This window comes from Caloenas nicobarica, chromosome Z (genome assembly GCF_036013445.1).
Source record: "Caloenas nicobarica isolate bCalNic1 chromosome Z, bCalNic1.hap1, whole genome shotgun sequence".
Lineage (NCBI taxonomy): Eukaryota > Metazoa > Chordata > Aves > Columbiformes > Columbidae > Caloenas > Caloenas nicobarica.
In genome coordinates this window covers 30920955-30947916 of record NC_088284.1, presented here as the reverse complement: position 1 = coordinate 30947916, position 26962 = coordinate 30920955, and positions in this window count along the sequence as shown.

Genomic DNA, 26962 nt, shown 5'->3' with positions numbered 1-26962 from the left:
GGGGTGGCTTGTGTGTTCTGCAGCCCAGCCCAGCTTCTCCCTGCCAGCTGCTCCCGGAGCTCTTCCCCACCGCGGCTGCTGAAGCTGGTGGGGGATGCTGGCTGCCTTGGTGGGCACTTGGAGGCACAGGCGCTCCCAGAACAAGTCTCTTGAGTGGCCTTTCACTGACCCAGGACCGCAGATCTGGGCCACAACTCCAGTGTGCAGAATGCCTCCCTGGAGCATCTCCCCTCACATCAGCCATGCTGGAGCTTCTGCCCAGCGTGGGCAGAGAGCTGCTGGTGCTCCAGTCCTACTGTGCTTCTCCCTCCCAGGAGCAGAGCCAGCTGAGAGAGAGCTCCATCAGCCTCTTCAGAGACCTGATGAAGATGGCGGTGGGGGACGAAAAGGCAGAGATGAAGAACACGGTGCGACTTGGCCTGCTCCCTCTCTTCTTCCGCCTGAGTGACCAAACGCAGAGCGTGGCCAAGGTACAGCTTTCAAAGCTCAGCAGTGACGCAGCGAAGAGACCCCTGGACATTTGGGCCAGGGCATGTCCCAGCTCCCTGAGGGCAGAATCGCCCCAGGAACAAAGCCCAGAGCAGGGGGACCCAAGGTCTCCTGGCCCAGACCGTGGTGCCATTCCCAGCTTCTGCTGTTCCACAGGCTGCTGGGGAAGCCCTCCTTGCTGCCGCAGAGCTCCTCAAGTGGAAACTGCTCAAGCACCTGGTGTGGACACAGCAGACATGGCGGATTGGAGAGAGCTTGGTGAGGACAACCCCCAAGGCAGATGTGCCTCGCCTGCCTTGCTGCAGCCTGGACCTGCATTCTTGTTCCCTGCCCTCAAGAACAGAGCCCACAAGGCCTCTTCTCTCTGCCCTGCTGCCCTCCCTGCACCCAGCGCGAGGGAGGGCTCTCAGCACCCCTGGGGTCCCCCGGCCTGTGTCTCTCTTTCAGCCTCAGCCCCACAGGGCTCCTGGCTGGGACATGGGAATGGCCGGGAGGGAAGGGGAACGGCTGGGTGTGGGAGCAGGGACTGGTCCAGCCAACTGGGAAGGGACAGTGACGTGCTCATCCCCTTGTGCTCTCTCCAGCTGGAGCAGGACAGGAGCAGAGCTCAAGAATTCTTGGCTCAGAGCCTGCCGTACCTGAAGGATGCTCAGGCCAGCTTGCGAGAGGCGGCCGTGAGGTTCATCGGTGGGTCACAGCCCCCAGGGTCCCTCTCTTGGCAGCCTGGCCCCAGTCCCTGCCACTGCCCTGGCAGCAAGGAGCAGCCCTGTGGCTGCCAGAGCCCCGGCTGCCCCGTGCAGGGCCTTGGCCTCCCTCTCCCAGCCCTGTCCACGCAGGTGGCCATGGCGGCCGCCTTGCTCAGTCCCACCATCTCGGCCCCTGCTCTTCCCTGGGGCCAGCCCTGATGAGGGGAGGGAGCAGGGGCTGACGGAACTCTGTGCCCAGGGCTCGCTGCGCGGCATCTGAGGGATCCAGGCAAGAAGAAGCTGGCTGAGATCTGCAGCGGTGAGTAGGGAGCATTCTCCAGAGGGAATGCCTGGGGGTCTCTGCAGACGTGGGAGGTCATCTCGGCTCTGCTTCTTTCCCTTGCAGCCCTTCAGGCCTTGGCAGAAGACAGCGAGCCCTCCATCCGCTCCCTGGTAGCTCAGACGGTCATCATCATCCTGAGCTCTCCAAGGGAGCAGCCAAGGCCAAGATGGATCCTGCGAGCCCTGTGCTGCCGCTGATGCTGAGCCATGTGGAGGAGCAGCTCTTCCCGAGGGAGTGGCTGGATTTTAATAAAGAGCCCTTCTTGAAGCTGGCTTTGACATCTGCCTTTTCCAAGGACCCCAGAACATCTCTGAGTGCTCTGGCACTTTGGAGAGCACAAGCCAGAATCACAGGCAAGGCTGAGGGAGCAGACAGAAGCACTGTGGCAATGGGCCTGTCCAAGGCAGCGGAGACGAAGCTCACTGGGCCCATGGGGTTTGTTCCTGGAGTCACACGTGGAAAGAGCAAGCTTCTGTCAGCTGTCCAGAGCTGAGCTGGCCTCATGGACTCCTTATGCACCCAGGGATGCTCAGAGGCAGAGCCTGTCCCTTTTAGACACACAGGCAGGAGTCACAGTGTCTCTCTCACCTCCTCTTGCCACTCCCAAAGGATGGGAGCCACCTCAGCCTTGCAGTGTGTCACCCTGCCTGCACTCATCTCACATGTCCCACGTCATGAGGAATGGACACGGGGACCTCAGTCCAAGGAAGCACAACGCAGTGCTGCATTCAGGTGGTTTCCTCCCAACATGACGTGACCTCGAGACACTGTCTGTCCCACAGGCCTTCAAGGAACCCCAAGGAATAGCTGATGACATTTGTGGTCTCTGGGGTTCATCTCATCCCACCTCCTGTACATGATGTGCGTGCTTGCATCTCATCTGTACCATGCAAACACAGCCTGCTGACCTACTCATTCACCATCCTTCTGCGGAGGGACAAAGGGCCTCTCCAAGCTGCACTGAGAGGCCAGGGCTGGAAACGGTGCTTGTGCGCGGCCAGCCCACGACGATTGTCCTGGGGCAGCTTCCGCGGGCTGTCCAGTGCACACGGGCACAGCCCAGACCCTGCTCTGCTGCTCCGTCAGGTGTCTTGCAGGAGGCCTGGCTGTGAGAGGACACTGCTGCGTGCCCTCGTGCTTCTCCACTCACGGTGTTTAGCTCTGTACTGGTGCATACTGGTGTTGTGATCTGCTCGTCATGTTCTTGGGCATGTCCTGGAGAGAAACTTTGGAAGAAGACCTAAACCTTCCAGCACTGTCCTCAGGAGATCACCTTTCTTCACGGAAGGCTGTTCTGAGGCCAGCTCTGTCACACAAGTGTCCATTGCCTGTCCCTGCCCGCGGTCACAGGACTGCCACGCAGCAGAACAATGACCAAGCTGCCAGAGCACTCAGGACTTGCGCCAACATGAGGGACGAGAAGGAGTGTGGGAGAGGAAAGAAAACAGCTCTGGGAGACCGAGCGCTGCTGCTCCCTGGCAGTGCTGCCGTGATGGATTCTTTTCCCCTCCTCCCATCACAGGAACTGTCCCTGCAGCTCCAAAAGCTCTTGCAGGAAGGAGCTCAGGAAGAAAAACAGTCTCAGAAGGTCCTGTATTTCATTGAAAGATACAGAGAGTGGGGCTCCTCATTTACAGAGCCACGTAGTCTGAACACAAGAGCAGACAGTGAATTAGAAAAGGGATGACAACATCATCACAACTGAAAGCACCACCACCAACACCAAACTGGTGAGGAACGGCTATCACGTCTTTGCAAAGATGTGATGTCACGATTCACACTCTTGATTGTTTCGTAGTTGATGGGAGCAGCTCTCCCATGTCTTTACAAAATGGAGTGCAACAGCCTTAGAGCTCTAACCAATCAGTTCCCAGGAGTGTCGGTGGGCAGACATACAAGGGGTGCTGCTGGGGTTACGAAAGGGGGATCGGAAAGCTTGGACCCCGCAAGGGTCTCAGCCAATGGGGAAAGGAGAAGGGATCTCCTGCGGCTAGGATTGGGATAAATAGGGGGCTGTGTCTTCCCATGCTGTTGAGAGACCCCACAGGGACGCCTGGGGACTCCTCCTTTATTCGAATAAATTTTTCCTTTTTCTGTTTTACTCTTCTGGGTCCTCTTTGAACATTTACCTCCAGCGAAGCCAATTTCTGCGCACCACTTAGCCCAGAAACAGCCAAACACAGACACACAAATGGGTCTTGAGACTGAAGAACAGGCCTTGCAAGTGGAACCAAACAACAGCATCGAGGGAGGCGGTTCCACTGAGTTGGAGGTGCTGCAGAGGATCAGTCACCCTGCACCCTCCGTCAAAACAGCCCCCACAAAGAAAAAGAGGCTGGTTGTGGTTGTAGGAGACTCCCTTCTAAAGGGAACAGAAGGCCCTATATGCAGGCTAGACCCACTTCTTGGGGTGTCGGCTGCCTGCCTGGGGCCAGGGTTAAAGATGTAAACAGGAAACTCTCTGCCCTGGTTAGGCCCTCAGACTATTATCCCCTAACGATTTTTCAGGTAGGCAGTGATGAAACTGAAAAGGGAAAACAATCAAGAGAGACTTCAGGGCCTTGGGACGCATGGTCAAGGGATCAGGAGCACAAGTCGTGTTCTCTTCTGTCGCCACAGTTGCAGGGTACGACGAGGAAAGATGCAGGAAGACCCAGCAGATCAATACCTGGCTGCAGGACCGGTGTCACCAGCAGAATTTGGGGGTTTTTGATCACGGGTTGGCTTACATGGCACCAGGCCTGCTAGCGACAAATGGGATGCACCTCTCTCAAAAGGGGAAAAGGATCCTGCGCAGGAGTTAGCAGGAGTCCTTGAGAGGGCTTTAAACTAGATTTGAAGTGAGAGGGGAGGAAACCAGGTGTGGAGAGGCAAACCCAAGGGCCACATGCCAGCATTTGAGGGTAGCGCTGGTGAGGTCCTTTGCTCTGCCGTCCCAGTGGAGGTTGGGGATGGAGAGCCATGCAGGAAGAGAAACACAAGGGTTGTTGATGTGTTCAAAACCGTGGAAGCACTCGATGATGTCCACAAAGGAATTAGGGCTTCTCACCAGAAAAAGGTGGCGGGATCAATGGCCCGGCCAAAGTGCATCTATCCAAAGGCACGCAGCGTGGGCAACAAACAGGAGGAGCTGGAAGCCACTGTGAGGCAGAAAAACGACGATATAGTTGCCATCCCAGAAACATGGTGGGACGACTCTCACAACTGGAGCGCTGCATTGGATGGCTAGAAATTCTTCAGAAGGGACAGGCGAGGAAGGAGAGGAGGTGGGGCAGCCGTGTATGTCAGGGAGCGTTTGGATTGTCTGGAGTTGATGAGGGCGATTGCGGCGATGAGGAAAGACGCACACCGGGACGCAGAAAAAGATGCACGCACAGGCAGAGATCTTGTTCAGGAAGGAGCGCAGAGCCGGGCAGAGCAGAGAGCTGAGCCAGTCTGAGGTCCTCTTTATTAGCCATTGACAATGTATAGGATTTCCAGGTATGGGCCTGGACTAAGATGTTACATAAGATGTTCTTCCAATAATTGGTATTAGAAACACACCACACTCATGTTATATTTGTTTCAGTTACGTTCCCACTCATTCACAGACCAGGCCCAAGGACATTCACACATCACACACAAGGGGCCGTTTTCCGACCCGAGATATCGTTCTCACTGGCCTGGGCTATCGCTTCTTACACTCATAAAAAACACACTTCCGTATGATCTGTCTAAGGCCCTCTAGCTGGAACTGCATACCCTGCTGTTCCCACAGGTGCTGATCGGGTTGAGTGTGCATGGGTGGGAACCAAGGGGAAGGGCAACAACGCGGACACGCCAGGTTCTGATGCCATGTCAGCCCTTCATGTTTGTTTATCATCAGAATGGCCAAGGCCTGACCCCCAGGGCCTGGCAAAGGAGACCCTTTCTCTCAAATGTTTCTCAAGGCTCTGCCTGTGGTCACTTCGAGGGTATTTGCATTTTGGGATTGGGCTTGGTGCCAAGTGCTGTTGCTTTCACTACAGAGCTGTGGTTTTCTGACGATTTGGCAATGCCTGCGAGCTCCCCAAAACCCATCCAGCTTCTTTCGTAGACCTGGCAATGGTCCTCAATCACCTAAGCTGTCCCAGTCCCAAACTTGCTTGAATCCTCAGTTGGGATCCGTGCCCCAACACTGAAATGCATGCATTCCTTCTTCTGCAGCCCCAAAACAAACAAGAAAAAACAATCTATTCCACATTGGCATGACCAACCCATGCTCTTCAGGTGTTCTTCTTGCCTTTAACACACTTTCCAGGAAGAATTTTTTCCTAACAGCCAATCTAAACCTCCCCTGGCGCAACTTGAGGCCATTTCCTCTTGTCCTATCACTTGCTACTTGGGAGAAGAGACCAACACCCTCCATGCTTCAACCTCCTTTCAGGCCATTGCAAACAGCAATAAGGTCTCCCCTGAGCCTCCCCTGAGCCTCCTGTTCTCCAGGCTGAACAGCCCCAGCTCCCTCAACCGCTCCCATCACACTTGTGCTCCAGCCCCTCAGCAGCTTCGTCGCCTCCTCTGCACACTCTCTAGTCCCTCAATGTCCTTCTGATGATGAGGGGCCCAAAACTGAACACGGGATTCAAGGTGGAGCCTCACCAGTGCCCAGTACAGTGGCACGATCGCTTCTCAGGTCCTGCTGGCCACACTATTCCTGATACAAGCCAGGATGCAGGTGGCCTTTTTCGCTGCCTGGGCACACGCTGCCTCATGTTCAGCCACTGTGACCAACACCCCCAGGTCCTTTTCCTGTCCTGCCACTCTTCCCTGAGCCTGGAGCGTTCATGGGCTTGTTGTGAGCCAAGTACTGAGCCCTGGCGAACGCCACTCCTGACCAGCCGCCAACCGCATTTGGCTCCGTTCACCACAACTCTTTGGGCCTGGCCACCCAGCCAGTTCTATATCCGTCGCAGAGTCCACCCGTCCAGGCCACGAGCTGCAGCTTCTCCAGGAGAATGCTGTGAGATACGGTGCCCAAGGCCTTACTGAAGTCTAAGTACACCACCTCCACAGCCTTTCCCTCATCTACTACTTGGGTCATCTGGTTGTAGAGATCAGGTTAGTCAAACAGGACCTACATTTCATAAATCCATGTTGACTGGGCCTGATTATATGGTTCTCTTGTGGCGAGTGATGTTACCCAAGATCATCTGCCCCATGACCTTGCCCAGCACCAAGGCCAGACGGATAGGTCTGTAGCTCCCCAGATCCTCTTTCCAGCCCGTCTTGTAGATGAGCGTCACCTTAGCCAACTTCCAGGCAACTGCAACCTCCCCAGTTGGGCAGCATTGCAGATAGATAATGGAAAGTGGCTCAGTGATGACCTTTGCCAGCTCCCTCAGCACCCTTGGGTGTATCCCATCTGGCCCCATAGACTTGTAGGTGCCCAAGTGATATAGCAGGTCACTGATCATTTCCCCTTGGATTGTTGGGCCTTCATACTGCTCCCCATGCCTGTCTTCTGGCTCAGGGGGGTGGGTACCTGGAGCACAACTCTTCTGACTATTAAAGACTGAGGTGGAGGAATCACAGAATCGCAGAATGTGAGGGGCATTTCCACAGAAGGAGGCATTTAGTACCTCAGCCTTTCCACCTTTTTCACCCCTGCCACCTGGATTTCTGCTTTTGTGCTCTGCCAGCTCCAACACTTTGTCATGTGGTTACGTGGTTAGTTTATCCTCAAGCCACTGAGAGCTTCTGTAAGCAATGAGACAGCAGACACCTTAAACAAAGTCCATCCTCTGTGCTACCCACCCTTGGAAATCCCTAGAAATCTCTACAAAGCCACTGAAGGAGCAGCTTCGCTGCTGTTCTGATCAGCCAGCCAGCTGAACACGAAATTCTGGGACACAGCAGAGGGCAACAGGGAGGTCCCGGGGGGACATGAGGGCAAAGGGGGCCTGGAGACACCCCGAGAGCACCCAGGTGCCCAGGGCTGAGCTGGCCTGTGCATCCCAATGGGACACCCTGCCCCTCCCTGCCCAGGTGCAGGGTCACAGTGGGGCCCGTTGTGACCTCACTTGGTGACACCCACTGCACTGCATGTGCTCAGCGCAGCTGTGGGCCCCAGCCCACACTGTCCGGCAGGACGGTGACGGGACAGGGTGCGAGCACGGAGACGGCGAATAGCCCCCGAGTGCAGCCCACGTCTTTCAGAGAATCAGAGTATCAGAGAATCCTTTTGGTTGGAAGCGACCCTTGAGATCATCGAGTCCAACCATATCTTAACTCTAGCTGCCCCCGGCAGACTCCCCTCTGCCCCAGCAGACTCGTGGCGAGGACTCCTCGAGCACAACCCACGTCTTTTCCCTCTGCCCCCGGCAGACTCGTGGCCTTTCGCCAAAGCTTCCCCCTTCGCCAGCCCAACCACTTTCCTCAAACCCAAAAGATGGCGAAGCAACAAGTCAGCACCACCAAGGTGGCCCTGGAGGAGGACAGGGCTCTCCAGGAGAGCAGCTCTCCAGTGGAGCCCCAGGAGTTGTGCCTGGCCCAGCAACTGGAGATGGGTGAGTGAGGGGCCCTGATTGTCTGGGCAGCGCGGTGGCCAGCGAGCGCTCCCTGCTCAATGCCAGGATCCCGTTTCCCCACACGCTGGCAGGGGCACTGACACGCAGGAGAAGACTGTGCCATGGCAGCGGGCATGGGGCTGGATGGGAGGCAGAGCTCCTTCCTCTGCTCCCTCCTGCCCGCGCACCCTCTCTGCAGCCCTCCCTGCTCTCCTCCTTTCTTAGATGCCAGCTGGTTACCAGTGTACCGCTTGGAACCAGAACACGTGGATGTCATCAGGGCCTTTGTCAGCAGCCCTGAAAAGGTAACCGCAGCCATTTGGAAGGCGGCTGAGCTGGCATCTGCTGACAGGGGCTCTGCTGTGGGGCTGCTGGAGGGCGCTGGCTGGGCACAGCTGCTTCTCCCAGGGCTGCAACCGGCACTGCACCCCCAGCGCTGCGGTGCCACTGACCGTGTGTCCCCATCTCATGCTCCCTGTTTGTCTCTCTGTCCCCTGGCTGCCAGGATGAGGAACAGAAGCTGGAGTTCCTTAAAAGCATCGCTATGCTCTTCAGGGCCGCAACGTACAACGGCTTGTCCCAGGGCCTAGATCTCTTCTGCCAGAGACACAAACTGGCAGAGAATATCAAGGTGAGGGGATACTCGGTGGCTGCGGGGAAGGGGACAAGGCCCCCAGCACTGGCACCCTGTGAGGACAGTGTTGGGCAGGGCAAGGGGCTGGTGGCACTGGGTGCTGGCAGCTGCCAGGTCCCATCCTGGCTGTGCTCTGCAGGTGCTGCTGGAAGAAGAGCCCAGGGACCAACGGTGCACAGCGGTGTGGCGGAGCGCCATGTTTGCCGTGACCGAAATGAGGTACCTGCCCAACCCTCCTGGGGACTCCTGCCCCAGAGCCCCGCGTCCACCTGCACGAGGCCTCCAGGCACTGCTCCCCGCACCAGTGTCCCACTGGCCCCTCTCTCTTTGCAGCTCCGTGGAGGCGGTGCTGGAGGGCAAAGAGATAGGCCTCCTCCAAGCGTGCTTCTCCAGCATCTTCTTGCTTCCTCCCAAAGAGGAAATCCGGGACTTGAAACCTTTCCTGTACTTCGCGGTAAGTGCTGGGTGAGCTCCACGAGCCCCGGGCCCTCTGGGCTGCTCCCTGGTCACCCTGTCCTGCGCTATGACCAGAGATGCAAGGCAGGGCACGGTCTTGGCTTTACTTTCCCACTCTCGTCCCGTCGTCCCGTTCCTGTGGGCCTGGCCACGTCCAGTGCCGCAGGCTGCTCTGCCCACAGCACATTGTTTGCCCCTGGGCCTCTCCCAGGCACAGCAAAGCAGCCCACGAGTCCTCCCTTGGTGCTGGGAGCTCAGCTCAGTGTCCTGGGGGTGAGAGGGATGGCAGGAAACACGGCCACAACTCGTTGTCTTCCTTGCAGACCATGAAAGCCATGGACACCATGCTAGTTGCACTGGTGCTCAACTCTCCTGCCAACGGAGTCAGCGAGAAGATGCAGAGTATCTTCCAGGTCTGGCATGTGCAAAGGGTGGGCTTCACAAGGGCTGTTCCTCACCCTGGGGGACGGGGTGTCCACTGCTGAGAGGGCAGTCCCACCCCGCGCCATGCAGAGAGAGCACTGCAGGGTGGTGCCCACCTCCCTGGGGGAAGCAGGGGCTGCCCAGCAGGCTCTTCCGCAGCACAGTGGCCGCACAGGGTGGCATCTGCCTTCCTGCCTGGCTAGAGGGCTGGCCTGGGGCATTTGTCGCAAGCCTGCCAGGGACCCCAGGGCAGGAAACCAGTGCGGGCTTTGCTCCAGACCAGAGGAAGCCTTAATGGCCTGGGAGAGTCCCGCTCAGGACTTGAGCAGTGCTGCTTGTGCTGGAGCACTGGCTGCTCCCAGGGCTCAGCAGCAGCTTCTCTCTCCCCAGATGCTCTTGACCTTCACCACCTCTGAGAGGGCATCTGTGCGGGAGAGGGCTGTGGGCAGGATGAGGGTGCTCAGCTTCTTGCTGGCCAACTACTCCTCACTGAAGGTAAGGACCAGGCACACTGCGCTCTGCCAGGAGCCATCTCTGCCCCAGTCCTGTGTCGGCCAGGGCTGCCCAAGGAGCCCACGGGGAGCCCAGGTCTGGCAGCTCTCCCTGCGTGGGGCTGTTCTGCGAGACGGGTTCTGCAGGGCCCTGCAAAGCTCTGACCTGCCTGGATCCAGCCCTGGGCACACACTTGGCTTCAGGGCTTTGGCCCCAGCTGCCCTCAAGCCCTCTGCTCTTCCTCCTCCCTTGCCCAGGCTGATCCCAATGAGGACAGACACGCCTCCTGTGTGGAGATGCAGATGCCAATCCTTGGACAGCTGCTGGGACATCTCCTGCTGCTCCTATCATTCAAGGAAGAGGACACCAGCCGCTTGGCTTTGGACGCTCTTTGTCTCCTCTTCCAATTCAAGTACCAGCAACACCGTAAGAGAAGCTGTGGTGGGATGGATCCCCCTGCACGCCAACATCACCCAGTCCTGCTGCTTGCTGGAGGCACCACCATGTCACCAGCACTGCCCCTCCTCTGCTCCTCACCCCCACGCTCTCTCCCACGCTGTTGATGGTCCCGTGTAGCTGAGCTGCTCCTCAAGAGCACGGGAGGCAGCCCCGCGCCGCATCTTCCCATCTCTCCCAAAGAGACATGTATCTCTGCCCCGCAGCACTCCAGCCATGCGAGCCGTCCCCCACGTCACCTCTATTCAAGCCATGGGGGACTGAACCGTGGCACTGCATGCAGAGCTCTAGGGCCTTGGAATTTCCAGGGCCACGAGCATTCCCACACGCACACTGGAGGCGGGTCAGCCTTTCCGTGGCACCGCTCTCCGCCACCTCCTCCCCTGATTGCAGGTCATAACCTCCCTCCTCGGCCATTCCAAGTTCAAAGCTCTTTCCAGTATTGGGGAAGCTGCCGTGTCTTACCGACTCCTCTGTGTTTGCCCCGCTCTTTAGGTGCGACATTGACAGAGGAGGATACACAGCTCGAAAGGGACTGGGAAGCCGAGACCACCTCCTTGCGCACTTCGCCCAGTGCCACTCACATTGCCGAGGTAACGAGCTCCCCGTTTGCTGGCACTCTTGGTCCTGGCATCAGCAGGGGACTTGTGAGAGCAAAGGCCTCCACCGTCAGCGGGCTGGCGTGGCCTCCCTGTCCCTGCTGAGAGGGTTCCTGCTGTCCCCAAGCAGGGACAACGCCAGGGCTGCGCTCCAGTGTCCCAGCAGCAGCCCCAGTCCTCCTGGCCACCAGCAAGCCCTGGCTGGTGGCGGGGCCCAGACCCCGTGCCCATGACCCCAACCCTCCTCCCTCACCCTGGGCCGTCTCTTCTCATCCTCCCCAGCAGCGACTGACGCCCCTGCTGCCAGCTTTGCTGGGGACACCGCCGCCAGCACTGCCGGGCGCCACCGCAGGGCTGCTGGCACTGCCCGGCTAAGCAGCAGCATCAGGGCCCTCGGTGTGATATGGCTTCGTTGCCTCCCTTCCTCCCATAGACCTTTGGGGAATACCTCCAGCCGTCGGAGAGGACAGACATGGTCTGGGTGTTCATCGAGGCAATGACCGACTCCAAGTGCCCTTGGCCCGGGCTGCGCTAGGAACCAGGAGCTGCACGCTGCCAGGAGCCCCACCAGCTCTGCCGGTCGCTCACTGCTGCCCTGCTTTCAGATGCTGGCCAGCAGAGATCTGGGAGACGGGGAGTTTGCTGCGACCTACCTAGCCTTTAGGTTTCTGAAGGAAGAAAGGCCAGCCATGCTCTCCCTGGTGCTCAGAGGCATCATGACACTGTCACAGAGAGACGACATGGTGAGTAGGGCGTCAGCAAGGGGAACCCTGTTGGCAGGCAAGGGCCGGGGCAGAGCGGGAGGGCTTGGCCTTGGCTGGCACTCAGGCGGTGGGGCGAGTGCTCCAAAGGCTCTCTCTGCCATGGTGGGGCCAGCTGGCTGCCTGGGGAGCTTTCCAGGCACGGACCTGGTCCCAAAAGGGAAACTCTTTTCTTCACACAGGCAAGAAAAATGAAGGTCATCCTGCCAGACCTGATGAGGGTCCTGCTCTTTGGCTATAAGGCTGCCACCATGAAGGCTCTGCTGGTCTTCAGAACTGTCATGGCTCAGCTGAAGAGGAAGGAGGCCAGCCACATCGCCGTGCAGATGGCGGAATTCCTCCTGCCCCTCTTGAACGACGTAAGGCTGATGTGGAAGCCTGAGCCCCACGGGTGGGCCCTGGGCGCTTGTGGGGTGGCTTGTGTGTTCTGCAGCCCAGCCCAGCTTCTCCCTGCCAGCTGCTCCCGGAGCTCTTCCCCACCGCGGCTGCTGAAGCTGGTGGGGGATGCTGGCTGCCTTGGTGGGCACTTGGAGGCACAGGCGCTCCCAGAACAAGTCTCTTGAGTGGCCTTTCACTGACCCAGGACCGCAGATCTGGGCCACAACTCCAGTGTGCAGAATGCCTCCCTGGAGCATCTCCCCTCACATCAGCCATGCTGGAGCTTCTGCCCAGCGTGGGCAGAGAGCTGCTGGTGCTCCAGTCCTACTGTGCTTCTCCCTCCCAGGAGCAGAGCCAGCTGAGAGAGAGCTCCATCAGCCTCTTCAGAGACCTGATGAAGATGGCGGTGGGGGACGAAAAGGCAGAGATGAAGAACACGGTGCGACTTGGCCTGCTCCCTCTCTTCTTCCGCCTGAGTGACCAAACGCAGAGCGTGGCCAAGGTACAGCTTTCAAAGCTCAGCAGTGACGCAGCGAAGAGACCCCTGGACATTTGGGCCAGGGCATGTCCCAGCTCCCTGAGGGCAGAATCGCCCCAGGAACAAAGCCCAGAGCAGGGGGACCCAAGGTCTCCTGGCCCAGACCGTGGTGCCATTCCCAGCTTCTGCTGTTCCACAGGCTGCTGGGGAAGCCCTCCTTGCTGCCGCAGAGCTCCTCAAGTGGAAACTGCTCAAGCACCTGGTGCGGACACAGCAGACATGGCGGATTGGAGAGAGCTTGGTGAGGACAACCCCCAAGGCAGATGTGCCTCGCCTGCCTTGCTGCAGCCTGGACCTGCATTCTTGTTCCCTGCCCTCAAGAACAGAGCCCACAAGGCCTCTTCTCTCTGCCCTGCTGCCCTCCCTGCACCCAGCGCGAGGGAGGGCTCTCAGCACCCCTGGGGTCTCCCGGCCTGTGTCTCTCTTTCAGCCTCAGCCCCACAGGGCTCCTGGCTGGGACATGGGAATGGCCGGGAGGGAAGGGGAACGGCTGGGTGTGGGAGCAGGGACTGGTCCAGCCAACTGGGAAGGGACAGTGACGTGCTCATCCCCTTGTGCTCTCTCCAGCTGGAGCAGGACAGGAGCAGAGCTCAAGAATTCTTGGCTCAGAGCCTGCCGTACCTGAAGGATGCTCAGGCCAGCTTGCGAGAGGCGGCCGTGAGGTTCATCGATGGGTCACAGCCCCCAGGGTCCCTCTCTTGGCAGCCTGGCCCCAGTCCCTGCCACTGCCCTGGCAGCAAGGAGCAGCCCTGTGGCTGCCAGAGCCCCGGCTGCCCCGTGCAGGGCCTTGGCCTCCCTCTCCCAGCCCTGTCCACGCAGGTGGCCATGGCGGCCGCCTTGCTCAGTCCCACCATCTCGGCCCCTGCTCTTCCCTGGGGCCAGCCCTGATGAGGGGAGGGAGCAGGGGCTGACGGAACTCTGTGCCCAGGGCTCGCTGCGCGGCATCTGAGGGATCCAGGCAAGAAGAAGCTGGCTGAGATCTGCAGCGGTGAGTAGGGAGCATTCTCCAGAGGGAATGCCTGGGGGTCTCTGCAGACGTGGGAGGTCATCTCGGCTCTGCTTCTTTCCCTTGCAGCCCTTCAGGCCTTGGCAGAAGACAGCGAGCCCTCCATCCGCTCCCTGGTAGCTCAGACGGTCATCATCATCCTGAGCTCTCCAAGGGAGCAGCCAAGGCCAAGATGGATCCTGCGAGCCCTGTGCTGCCGCTGATGCTGAGCCATGTGGAGGAGCAGCTCTTCCCGAGGGAGTGGCTGGATTTTAATAAAGAGCCCTTCTTGAAGCTGGCTTTGACATCTGCCTTTTCCAAGGACCCCAGAACATCTCTGAGTGCTCTGGCACTTTGGAGAGCACAAGCCAGAATCACAGGCAAGGCTGAGGGAGCAGACAGAAGCACTGTGGCAATGGGCCTGTCCAAGGCAGCGGAGACGAAGCTCACTGGGCCCATGGGGTTTGTTCCTGGAGTCACACGTGGAAAGAGCAAGCTTCTGTCAGCTGTCCAGAGCTGAGCTGGCCTCATGGACTCCTTATGCACCCAGGGATGCTCAGAGGCAGAGCCTGTCCCTTTTAGACACACAGGCAGGAGTCACAGTGTCTCTCTCACCTCCTCTTGCCACTCCCAAAGGATGGGAGCCACCTCAGCCTTGCAGTGTGTCACCCTGCCTGCACTCATCTCACATGTCCCACATCATGAGGAATGGACACGGGGACCTCAGTCCAAGGAAGCACAACGCAGTGCTGCATTCAGGTGGTTTCCTCCCAACATGACGTGACCTCGAGACACTGTCTGTCCCACAGGCCTTCAAGGAACCCCAAGGAATAGCTGATGACATTTGTGGTCTCTGGGGTTCATCTCATCCCACCTCCTGTACATGATGTGCGTGCTTGCATCTCATCTGTACCATGCAAACACAGCCTGCTGACCTACTCATTCACCATCCTTCTGCGGAGGGACAAAGGGCCTCTCCAAGCTGCACTGAGAGGCCAGGGCTGGAAACGGTGCTTGTGCGCGGCCAGCCCACGACGATTGTCCTGGGGCAGCTTCCGCGGGCTGTCCAGTGCACACGGGCACAGCCCAGACCCTGCTCTGCTGCTCCGTCAGGTGTCTTGCAGGAGGCCTGGCTGTGAGAGGACACTGCTGCGTGCCCTTGTGCTTCTCCACTCACGGTGTTTAGCTCTGTACTGGTGCATACTGGTGTTGTGATCTGCTCGTCATGTTCTTGGGCATGTCCTGGAGAGAAACTTTGGAAGAAGACCTAAACCTTCCAGCACTGTCCTCAGGAGATCACCTTTCTTCACGGAAGGCTGTTCTGAGGCCAGCTCTGTCACACAAGTGTCCATTGCCTGTCCCTGCCCGCGGTCACAGGACTGCCACGCAGCAGAACAATGACCAAGCTGCCAGAGCACTCAGGACTTGCGCCAACATGAGGGACGAGAAGGAGTGTGGGAGAGGAAAGAAAACAGCTCTGGGAGACCGAGCGCTGCTGCTCCCTGGCAGTGCTGCCGTGATGGATTCTTTTCCCCTCCTCCCATCACAGGAACTGTCCCTGCAGCTCCAAAAGCTCTTGCAGGAAGGAGCTCAGGAAGAAAAACAGTCTCAGAAGGTCCTGTATTTCATTGAAAGATACAGAGAGTGGGGCTCCTCATTTACAGAGCCACGTAGTCTGAACACAAGAGCAGACAGTGAATTAGAAAAGGGATGACAACATCATCACAACTGAAAGCACCACCACCAACACCAAACTGGTGAGGAACGGCTATCACGTCTTTGCAAAGATGTGATGTCACGATTCACACTCTTGATTGTTTCGTAGTTGATGGGAGCAGCTCTCCCATGTCTTTACAAAATGGAGTGCAACAGCCTTAGAGCTCTAACCAATCAGTTCCCAGGAGTGTCGGTGGGCAGACATACAAGGGGTGCTGCTGGGGTTACGAAAGGGGGATCGGAAAGCTTGGACCCCGCAAGGGTCTCAGCCAATGGGGAAAGGAGAAGGGATCTCCTGCGGCTAGGATTGGGATAAATAGGGGGCTGTGTCTTCCCATGCTGTTGAGAGACCCCACAGGGACGCCTGGGGACTCCTCCTTTATTCGAATAAATTTTTCCTTTTTCTGTTTTACTCTTCTGGGTCCTCTTTGAACATTTACCTCCAGCGAAGCCAATTTCTGCGCACCAGTTAGCCCAGAAACAGCCAAACACAGACACACAAATGGGTCTTGAGACTGAAGAACAGGCCTTGCAAGTGGAACCAAACAACAGCATCGAGGGAGGCGGTTCCACTGAGTTGGAGGTGCTGCAGAGGATCAGTCACCCTGCACCCTCCGTCAAAACAGCCCCCACAAAGAAAAAGAGGCTGGTTGTGGTTGTAGGAGACTCCCTTCTAAAGGGAACAGAAGGCCCTATATGCAGGCTAGACCCACTTCTTGGGGTGTCGGCTGCCTGCCTGGGGCCAGGGTTAAAGATGTAAACAGGAAACTCTCTGCCCTGGTTAGGCCCTCAGACTATTATCCCCTAACGATTTTTCAGGTAGGCAGTGATGAAACTGAAAAGGGAAAACAATCAAGAGAGACTTCAGGGCCTTGGGACGCATGGTCAAGGGATCAGGAGCACAAGTCGTGTTCTCTTCTGTCGCCACAGTTGCAGGGTACGACGAGGAAAGATGCAGGAAGACCCAGCAGATCAATACCTGGCTGCAGGACCGGTGTCACCGGCAGAATTTGGGGGTTTTTGATCACGGGTCGGCTTACATGGCACCAGGCCTGCTAGCGACAAATGGGATGCACCTCTCTCAAAAGGGGAAAAGGATCCTGCGCAGGAGTTAGCAGGAATCCTTGAGAGGGCTTTAAACTAGATTTGAAGTGAGAGGGGAGGAAACCAGGTGTGGAGAGGCAAACCCAAGGGCCACATGCCAGCATTTGAGGGTAGTGCTGGTGAGGCCCTTTGCTCTGCCGTCCCAGTGGAGGTTGGGGATGGAGAGCCATGCAGGAAGAGAAACACAAGGGTTGTTGATGTGTTCAAAACCGTGGAAGCACTCGATGATGTCCACAAAGGAATTAGGGCTTCTCACCAGAAAAAGGTGGCGGGATCAATGGCCCGGCCAAAGTGCATCTATCCAAAGGCACGCAGCGTGGGCAACAAACAGGAGGAGCTGGAAGCCACTGTGAGGCAGAAAAACGACGATATAGTTGCCATCCCAGAAACATGGTGGGACGACTCTCACAACTGGAGCGCTGCATTGGATGGCTAGAAACTCTTCAGAAGAGACAGGCGAGGAAGGAGAGGAGGTGGGGCAGCCGTGTATGTCAGGGAGCATTTAGATTGTCTGGAGTTGATGAGGGCGATTGCGGCGATGAGGAACGACGCACATCGGGATGCAGAAAAAGATGCACGCACAGGCAGAGATCTTGTTCAGGAAGGAGCGCAGAGCCGGGCAGAGCAGAGAGCTGAGCCAGTCTGAGGTCCTCTTTATTAGCCATTGACAATGTATAGGATTTCCAGGTATGGGCCTGGACTAAGATGTTACATAAGATGTTTTTCCAATAATTGGTATTAGAAACACACCACACTCATGTTATATTTGTTTCAGTTACGTTCCCACTCATTCACAGACCAGGCCCAAGGACATTCACACATCACACACAAGGGGCCATTTTCCGACCCGAGATATCGTTCTCACTGGCCTGGGCTATCGCTTCTTACACTCATAAAAATCACACTTCTGTATAATGTGTCTAAGGCCCTCTAGCTGGAACTGCACACCCTGCTGTTCCCACAGGCGCTGATCGGGTTGAGTGTGCATGGGTGGGAACCAAGGGGAAGGGCAACAATGTGGACACGCCAGGTTCTGATGCCATGTCAGCCCTTCATGTTTGTTTTTCATCAGAATGGCCAAGGCCTGACCTCCAGGGCCTGGCAAAGGAGACCCTTTCTCTCAAATGTTTCTCAAGGCTCTGCCTGTGGTCACTTCGAGGGTATTTGCATTTTGGGATTGGGCTTGGTGCCAAGTGCTGTTGCTTTCACTACAGAGCTGTGGTTTTCTGAGGATTTGGCAATGCCTGTGAGCTCCCCAAAACCCATCCAGCTTCTTTCGTAGACCTGGCAATGGTCCTCAATCACCTAAGCTGTCCCAGTCCCAAACTTGCTTGAATCCTCAGTTGGGATCCGTGCCCCAACACTGAAATGCACGCGTTCCTTCTTCTGCAGCCCCAAAACAAACAAGAAAAAGCAATCTATTCCACATTGGCATGACCAACCCATGCTCTTCAGGTGTTCTTCTTGCCTTTAACACACTTTCCAGGAAGAATTTTTTCCTAACAGCCAATCTAAACCTCCCCTGGCGCAACTTGAGGCCATTTCCTCTTGTCCTATCACTTGCTACTTGGGAGAAGAGACCAACACCCTCCATGCTTCAACCTCCTTTCAGGCCGTTGCAAACAGCAATAAGGTCTCCCCTGAGCCTCCCCTGAGCCTCCTGTTCTCCAGGCTGAACAGCCCCAGCTCCCTCAACCGCTCCCATCACACTTGTGCTCCAGCCCCTCAGCAGCTTTGTTGCCTCCTCTGCACTCTCTCTAGTCCCTCAATAAATAAATAAATAAATAAATCCATGTTGACTGGGCCTGATTATATGGTTCTCTTGTGGCGAGTGATGTTACCCAAGATCATCTGCCCCATGACCTTGCCCAGCACCAAGGCCAGACGGATAGGTCTATAGGTCCCCAGATCCTCTTTCTGGCCCGTCTTGTAGATGAGCGTCACCTTAGCCAACCTCCAGTCAACTGCAACCTCCCCAGTTGGGCAGCATTGCAGATAGATAATGGAAAGTGGCTCAGTGATGACCTTTGCCAGCTCCCTCAGCACCCTTGGGTGTATCCCATCTGGCCCCATAGACTTGTAGGTGCCCAAGTGGTATAGCAGGTCACTGATCATTTCCCCTTGGATTGTTGGGCCTTCATACTGCTCCCCATGCCTGTCTTCTGGCTCAGGGGGGTGGGTACCTGGAGCACAACTCTTCTGACTATTAAAGACTGAGGTGGAGGAATCACAGAATCGCAGAATGTGAGGGGCATTTCCACAGAAGGAGGCATTTAGTACGTCAGCCTTTCCACCTTTTTCACCCCTGCCACCTGGATTTCTGCTTTTGTGCTCTGCCAGCTCCAACACTTTGTCATGTGGTTACGTGGTTAGTTTATCCTCAAGCCACTGAGAGCTTCTGTAAGCAATGAGACAGCAGACACCTTAAACAAAGTCCATCCTCTGTGCTACCCACCCTTGGAAATCCCTAGAAATCTCTACAAAGCCACTGAAGGAGCAGCTTCGCTGCTGTTCTGATCAGCCAGCCAGCTGAACACGAAACTCTGGGCCACAGCAGAGGGCAACAGGGAGGTCCCGGGGGGACATGAGGGCAAAGGGGGGCCTGGAGACACCCCGAGAGCACCCAGGTGCCCAGGGCAGAGCTGGCCTGTGCATCCCAATGGGACACCCTGCCCCTCCCTGCCCAGGTGCAGGGTCACAGTGGGGCCCGTTGTGACCTCACTTGGTGACACCCACTGCACTGCATGTGCTCAGCGCAGCTGTGGGCCCCAGCCCACACTGTCCGGCAGGACGGTGACGGGACAGGGTGCGAGCACGGAGACGGCGAGTAGCCCCCGAGCGCAGCCCACGTCTTTCAGAGAATCGGAGTATCAGAGAATCCTTTTGGTTGGAAGCGACCCTTGAGATCATCGAGTCCAACCATATCTTAACTCTAGCTGCCCCCGGCAGACTCCCCTCTGCCCCGGCAGACTCGTGGCGAGGACTCCTCGAGCACAACCCACGTCTTTCCCCGCTGCCCCCGGCAGACTCGTGGCGAGGACTCCTCGAGCACAACCCACGTCTTTTCCCTCTGCCCCCGGCAGACTCGTGGCCTTTCGCCAAAGCCTCCCCCTTCGCCAGCCCAACCACTTTCCTCAAACCCAAAAGATGGCAAAGCAACAAGTCAGCACCACCAAGGTGGCCCTGGAGGAGGACAGGGCTCTCCAGGAGAGCAGCTCTCCAGTGGAGCCCCAGGAGTTGTGCCTGGCCCAGCAACTGGAGATGGGTGAGTGAGGGGCCCTGATTGTCTGGGCAGCGCGGTGGCCAGCGAGCGCTCCCTGCTCAATGCCAGGATCCCGTTTCCCCACACGCTGGCAGGGGCACTGACACGCAGGAGAAGACTGTGCCATGGCAGCGGGCATGGGGCTGGATGGGAGGCAGAGCTCCTTCCTCTGCTCCCTCCTGCCTGCGCACCCTCTCTGCAGCCCTCCCTGCTCTCCTCCTTTCTTAGATGCCAGCTGGTTACCAGTGTACCGCTTGGAACCAGAACACGTGGATGTCATCAGGGCCTTTGTCAGCAACCCTGAAAAGGTAACCGCAGCCATTTGGAAGGCGGCTGAGCTGGCATCTGCTGACAGGGGCTCTGCTGTGGGGCTGCTGGAGGGCGCTGGCTGGGCACAGCTGCTTCTCCCAGGGCTGCAACCGGCACTGCACCCCCAGCGCTGCGGTGCCACTGACCGTGTGTCCCCATCTCATGCTCCCTGTTTGTCTCTCTGTCCCCTGGCTGCCAGGATGAGGAACAGAAGCTGGAGTTCCTTAAAAGCATCGCTATGCTCTTCAGGGCCGCAACGTACAACGGCTTGTCCCAGGGCCTAGATCTCTTCTGCCAGAGACACAAACTGGCAGAGAATATCAAGGTGAGGGGATACTCGGTGGCTGCGGGGAAGGGGACAAGGCCCCCAGCACTGGCACCCTGTGAGGACAGCGTTGGGCAGGGCAAGGGGCTGGTGGCACTGGGTGCTGGCAGCTGCCAGGTCCCATCCTGGCTGTGCTCTGCAGGTGCTGCTGGAAGAAGAGCCCAGGGACCAACGGTGCACAGCGGTGTGGCGGAGCGCCATGTTTGCCGTGACCGAAATGAGGTACCTGCCCAACCCTCCTGGGGACTCCTGCCCCAGAGCCCCGCGTCCACCTGCACGAGGCCTCCAGGCACTGCTCCCCGCACCAGTGTCCCACTGGCCCCACTCTCTTTGCAGCTCCGTGGAGGCGGTGCTGGAGGGCAAAGAGATAGGCCTCCTCCAAGCGTGCTTCTCCAGCATCTTCTTGCTTCCTCCCAAAGAGGAAATCCGGGACTTGAAACCTTTCCTGTACTTCGCGGTAAGTGCTGGGTGAGCTCCACGAGCGCCGGGCCCTCTGGGCTGCTCCCTGCTCACCCTGTCCTGCGCTATGACCAGAGATGCAAGGCAGGGCACGGTCTTGGCTTTACTTTCCCACTCTCGTCCCGTCGTCCCGTTCCTGTGGGCCTGGCCACGTCCAGTGCCGCAGGCTGCTCTGCCCACAGCACATTGTTTGCCCCTGGGCCTCTCCCAGGCACAGCAAAGCAGCCCACGAGTCCTCCCTTGGTGCTGGGAGCTCAGCTCAGTGTCCTGGGGGTGAGAGGGATGGCAGGAAACACGGCCACAACTCGTTGTCTTCCTTGCAGACCATGAAAGCCATGGACGCCATGCTAGTTGCACTGGTGCTCAACTCTCCTGCCAACGGAGTCAGCGAGAAGATGCAGAGTATCTTCCAGGTCTGGCATGTGCAAAGGGTGGGCTTCACAAGGGCTGTTCCTCACCCTGGGGGACGGGGTGTCCACTGCTGAGAGGGCAGTCCCACCCCGCGCCATGCAGAGAGAGCACTGCAGGGTGGTGCCCACCTCCCTGGGGGAAGCAGGGGCTGCCCAGCAGGCTCTTCCGCAGCACAGTGGCCGCACAGGGTGGCATCTGCCTTCCTGCCTGGCTAGAGGGCTGGCCTGGGGCATTTGTCGCAAGCCTGCCAGGGACCCCAGGGCAGGAAACCAGTGCGGGCTTTGCTCCAGACCAGAGGAAGCCTTAACGGCCTGGGAGAGTCCCGCTCAGGACTTGAGCAGTGCTGCTTGTGCTGGAGCACTGGCTGCTCCCAGGGCTCAGCAGCAGCTTCTCTCTCCCCAGATGCTCTTGACCTTCACCACCTCTGAGAGGGCATCTGTGCGGGAGAGGGCTGTGGGCAGGATGAGGGTGCTCAGCTTCTTGCTGGCCAACTACTCCTCACTGAAGGTAAGGACCAGGCACACTGCGCTCTGCCAGGAGCCATCTCTGCCCCAGTCCTGTGTCGGCCAGGGCTGCCCAAGGAGCCCACGGGGAGCCCAGGTCTGGCAGCTCTCCCTGCGTGGGGCTGTTCTGCGAGACGGGTTCTGCAGGGCCCTGCAAAGCTCTGACCTGCCTGGATCCAGCCCTGGGCACACACTTGGCTTCAGGGCTTTGGCCCCAGCTGCCCTCAAGCCCTCTGCTCTTCCTCCTCCCTTGCCCAGGCTGATCCCAATGAGGACAGACACGCCTCCTGTGTGGAGATGCAGATGCCAATCCTTGGACAGCTGCTGGGACATCTCCTGCTGCTCCTATCATTCAAGGAAGAGGACACCAGCCGCTTGGCTTTGGACGCTCTTTGTCTCCTCTTCCAATTCAAGTACCAGCAACACCGTAAGAGAAGCTGTGGTGGGATGGATCCCCCTGCACGCCAACATCACCCAGTCCTGCTGCTTGCTGGAGGCACCACCATGTCACCAGCACTGCCCCTCCTCTGCTCCTCACCCCCACGCTCTCTCCCACGCTGTTGATGGTCCCGTGTAGCTGAGCTGCTCCTCAAGAGCACGGGAGGCAGCCCCGCGCCGCATCTTCCCATCTCTCCCAAAGAGACATGTATCTCTGCCCCGCAGCACTCCAGCCATGCGAGCCGTCCCCCACGTCACCTCTATTCAAGCCATGGGGGACTGAACCGTGGCACTGCATGCAGAGCTCTAGGGCCTTGGAATTTCCAGGGCCACGAGCATTCCCACACGCACACTGGAGGCGGGTCAGCCTTTCCGTGGCACCGCTCTCCACCACCTCCTCCCCTGATTGCAGGTCATAACCTCCCTCCTCGGCCATTCCAAGTTCAAAGCTCTTTCCAGTATTGGGGAAGCTGCCGTGTCTTACCGACTCCTCTGCGTTTGCCCCGCTCTTTAGGTGCGACATTGACAGAGGAGGATACACAGCTCGAAAGGGACTGGGAAGCCGAGACCACCTCCTTGCGCACTTCGCCCAGTGCCACTCACATTGCCGAGGTAACGAGCTCCCCGTTTGCTGGCACTCTTGGTCCTGGCATCAGCAGGGGACTTGTGAGAGCAAAGGCCTCCACCGTCAGCGGGCTGGCGTGGCCTCCCTGTCCCTGCTGAGAGGGTTCCTGCTGTCCCCAAGCAGGGACAACGCCAGGGCTGCGCTCCAGTGTCCCAGCAGCAGCCCCAGTCCTCCTGGCCACCAGCAAGCCCTGGCTGGTGGCGGGGCCCAGACCCCGTGCCCATGACCCCAACCCTCCTCCCTCACCCTGGGCCGTCTCTTCTCATCCTCCCCAGCAGCGACTGCCGCCCCTGCTGCCAGCTTTGCTGGGGACACCGCCGCCAGCACTGCTGGGCGCCACCGCAGGGCTGCTGGCACTGCCCGGCTAAGCAGCAGCATCAGGGCCCTCGGTGTGACGTGGCTTCGCTGCCTCCCTTCCTCCCATAGACCTTTGGGGAATACCTCCAGCCGTCGGAGAGGACAGACATGGTCTGGGTGTTCATCGAGGCAATGACCGACTCCAGCACCTTTGACAAGGAGGCGGCCAGAAACGTGCTGGATGTGGTCAAGGGAAACCCTGACCTGTGGCTGGTGGATGTAAGTGGCCTGTGGCTGCATTGCCTTGCCCTTCAGCCCTGTCAGGCCTTGTTCCTCCCTCCATCCCTCTCTTCCTCCCAAAGCCCAGTGTCTGGGGCACCTGAAGCCACCTCAAGGTGGCAGAGAGGGATGGCAAGGGCAGCTGAGGAAATGGCCGCTCGCCAGTGGCTGCACCATCCTCACCTGTGTCCCCTCCAGGTGCCAAAGATCACGAGCTGCATCCACAAAACCCTGGGATGCACCCAGACAGTCCCAGCCCGGCAGAGCGTGGAGTCTCTCATCGTCCCCATGGCTGACAAATGCCCTCAGGAGGTGGTGATGACACTGCTCAAGGTTGCTCCAGGAGGAGACAGGTACTGTCCTCAAAAGCCGGGAGGGCTTGTTCCCTGTGGGAAGAGGGGCCTGGAGACGCTCTGGCTGCCAGAGCCAAGGAATCCTGCAGGACACTCCCGAGGGGCAGGACCCTCCATCCCACCACGCTTTCCAGCCCTGGGGGTCAGCCAGGCCCGAGGCAGCCAAAGCTGAGCAAGCAAGCCCAGGGCCCACCCCACGCTCCTGCCCGCCCCACGGGGAGCACCAGCTCAGCCCTCTGCTGCTGCCCAGGGCATCCCAAGCTTCCTGCAGTGCTGAGCCCGGCCACGCTGCTGTGGCCGAGGCTGCCCTGCTGACAGAGCGCTCCGACTTGCAGCACTGCCCTGGCACTGTGGGAACTGATGCTCTCCGTGCCCCAGACTGTGAAGAACATTTTGAAGGAGCTGCTCAGCCAGCTCTGGGACCTCAAGAGCAGGCTCTTCTGCACACACCTGGAGGACTACTGCCTCGTTCGCTTGGCTGTGAGTTACCGGAAAAAGCCCCCGGTGCCCTTGGCCCGGGCTGCGCTAGGAACCAGGAGCTGCACACTGCCAGGAGCCCCACCAGCTCTGCCGGTCGCTCACTGCTGCCCTGCTTTCAGATGCTGGCCAGCAGAGATCTGGGAGACGGGGAGTTTGCTGCGACCTACCTAGCCTTTAGGTTTCTGAAGGAAGAAAGGCCAGCCATGCTCTCCCTGGTGCTCAGAGGCATCATGACGCTGTCACAGAGAGACGACATGGTGAGTAGGGCATCAGCAAGGGGAACCCTGTTGGCAGGCAAGGGCCGGGGCAGAGCGGGAGGGCTTGGCCTTGGCTGGCACTCAGGCGGTGGGGCGAGTGCTCCAAAGGCTCTCTCTGCCATGGTGGGGCCAGCTGGCTGCCTGGGGAGCTTTCCAGGCACGGACCTGGTCCCAAAAGGGAAACTCTTTTCTTCACACAGGCAAGAAAAATGAAGGTCATCCTGCCAGACCTGATGAGGGTCCTGCTCTTTGGCTATAAGGCTGCCACCATGAAGGCTCTGCTGGTCTTCAGAACTGTCATGGCTCAGCTGAAGAGGAAGGAGGCCAGCCACATCGCCGTGCAGATGGCGGAATTCCTCCTGCCCCTCTTGAACGACGTAAGGCTGATGTGGAAGCCTGAGCCCCACGGGTGGGCCCTGGGCTCTTGTGGGGTGGCTTGTGTGTTCTGCAGCCCAGCCCAGCTTCTCCCTGCCGGCTGCTCCCGGAGCTCTTCCCCACCGTGGCTGCTGAAGCTGGTGGGGGATGCTGGCTGCCTTGGTGGGCACTTGGAGGCCAGGCGCTCCCAGAACAAGTCTCTTGAGTGGCCTTTCACTGACCCAGGACCGCAGATCTGGGCCACAACTCCAGTGTGCAGAATGCCTCCCTGGAGCATCTCCCCTCACATCAGCCATGCTGGAGCTTCTGCCCAGCGTGGGCAGAGAGCTGCTGGTGCTCCAGTCCTACTGTGCTTCTCCCTCCCAGGAGCAGAGCCAGCTGAGAGAGAGCTCCATCAGCCTCTTCAGAGACCTGATGAAGATGGCGGTGGGGGACGAAAAGGCAGAGATGAAGAACACGGTGCGACTTGGCCTGCTCCCTCTCTTCTTCCGCCTGAGTGACCAAACGCAGAGCGTGGCCAAGGTACAGCTTTCAAAGCTCAGCAGTGACGCAGCGAAGAGACCCCTGGACATTTGGGCCAGGGCATGTCCCAGCTCCCTGAGGGCAGAATCGCCCCAGGAACAAAGCCCAGAGCAGGGGGACCCAAGGTCTCCTGGCCCAGACCGTGGTGCCATTCCCAGCTTCTGCTGTTCCACAGGCTGCTGGGGAAGCCCTCCTTGCTGCCGCAGAGCTCCTCAAGTGGAAACTGCTCAAGCACCTGGTGCGGACACAGCAGACATGGCGGATTGGAGAGAGCTTGGTGAGGACAACCCCCAAGGCAGATGTGCCTCGCCTGCCTTGCTGCAGCCTGGACCTGCATTCTTGTTCCCTGCCCTCAAGAACAGAGCCCACAAGGCCTCTTCTCTCTGCCCTGCTGCCCTCCCTGCACCCAGCGCGAGGGAGGGCTCTCAGCACCCCTGGGGTCCCCCGGCCTGTGTCTCTCTTTCAGCCTCAGCCCCACAGGGCTCCTGGCTGGGACATGGGAATGGCCGGGAGGGAAGCGGAACGGCTGGGTGTGGGAGCAGGGACTGGTCCAGCCAACTGGGAAGGGACAGTGACGTGCTCATCCCCTTGTGCTCTCTCCAGCTGGAGCAGGACAGGAGCAGAGCTCAAGAATTCTTGACTCAGAGCCTGCCGTACCTGAAGGATGCTCAGGCCAGCTTGCGAGAGGCGGCCGTGAGGTTCATCGGTGGGTCACAGCCCCCAGGGTCCCTCTCTTGGCAGCCTGGCCCCAGTCCCTGCCACTGCCCTGGCAGCAAGGAGCAGCCCTGTGGCTGCCAGAGCCCCGGCTGCCCCGTGCAGGGCCTTGGCCTCCCTCTCCCAGCCCTGTCCACGCAGGTGGCCATGGCGGCCGCCTTGCTCAGTCCCACCATCTCGGCCCCTGCTCTTCCCTGGGGCCAGCCCTGATGAGGGGAGGGAGCAGGGGCTGACGGAACTCTGTGCCCAGGGCTCGCTGCGCGGCATCTGAGGGATCCAGGCAAGAAGAAGCTGGCTGAGATCTGCAGCGGTGAGTAGGGAGCATTCTCCAGAGGGAATGCCTGGGGGTCTCTGCAGACGTGGGAGGTCATCTCGGCTCTGCTTCTTTCCCTTGCAGCCCTTCAGGCCTTGGCAGAAGACAGCGAGCCCTCCATCCGCTCCCTGGTAGCTCAGACGGTCATCATCATCCTGAGCTCTCCAAGGGAGCAGCCAAGGCCAAGATGGATCCTGCGAGCCCTGTGCTGCCGCTGATGCTGAGCCATGTGGAGGAGCAGCTCTTCCCGAGAGAGTGGCTGGATTTTAATAAAGAGCCCTTCTTGAAGCTGGCTTTGACATCTGCCTTTTCCAAGGACCCCAGAACATCTCTGAGTGCTCTGGCACTTTGGAGAGCACAAGCCAGAATCACAGGCAAGGCTGAGGGAGCAGACAGAAGCACTGTGGCAATGGGCCTGTCCAAGGCAGCGGAGACGAAGCTCACTGGGCCCAT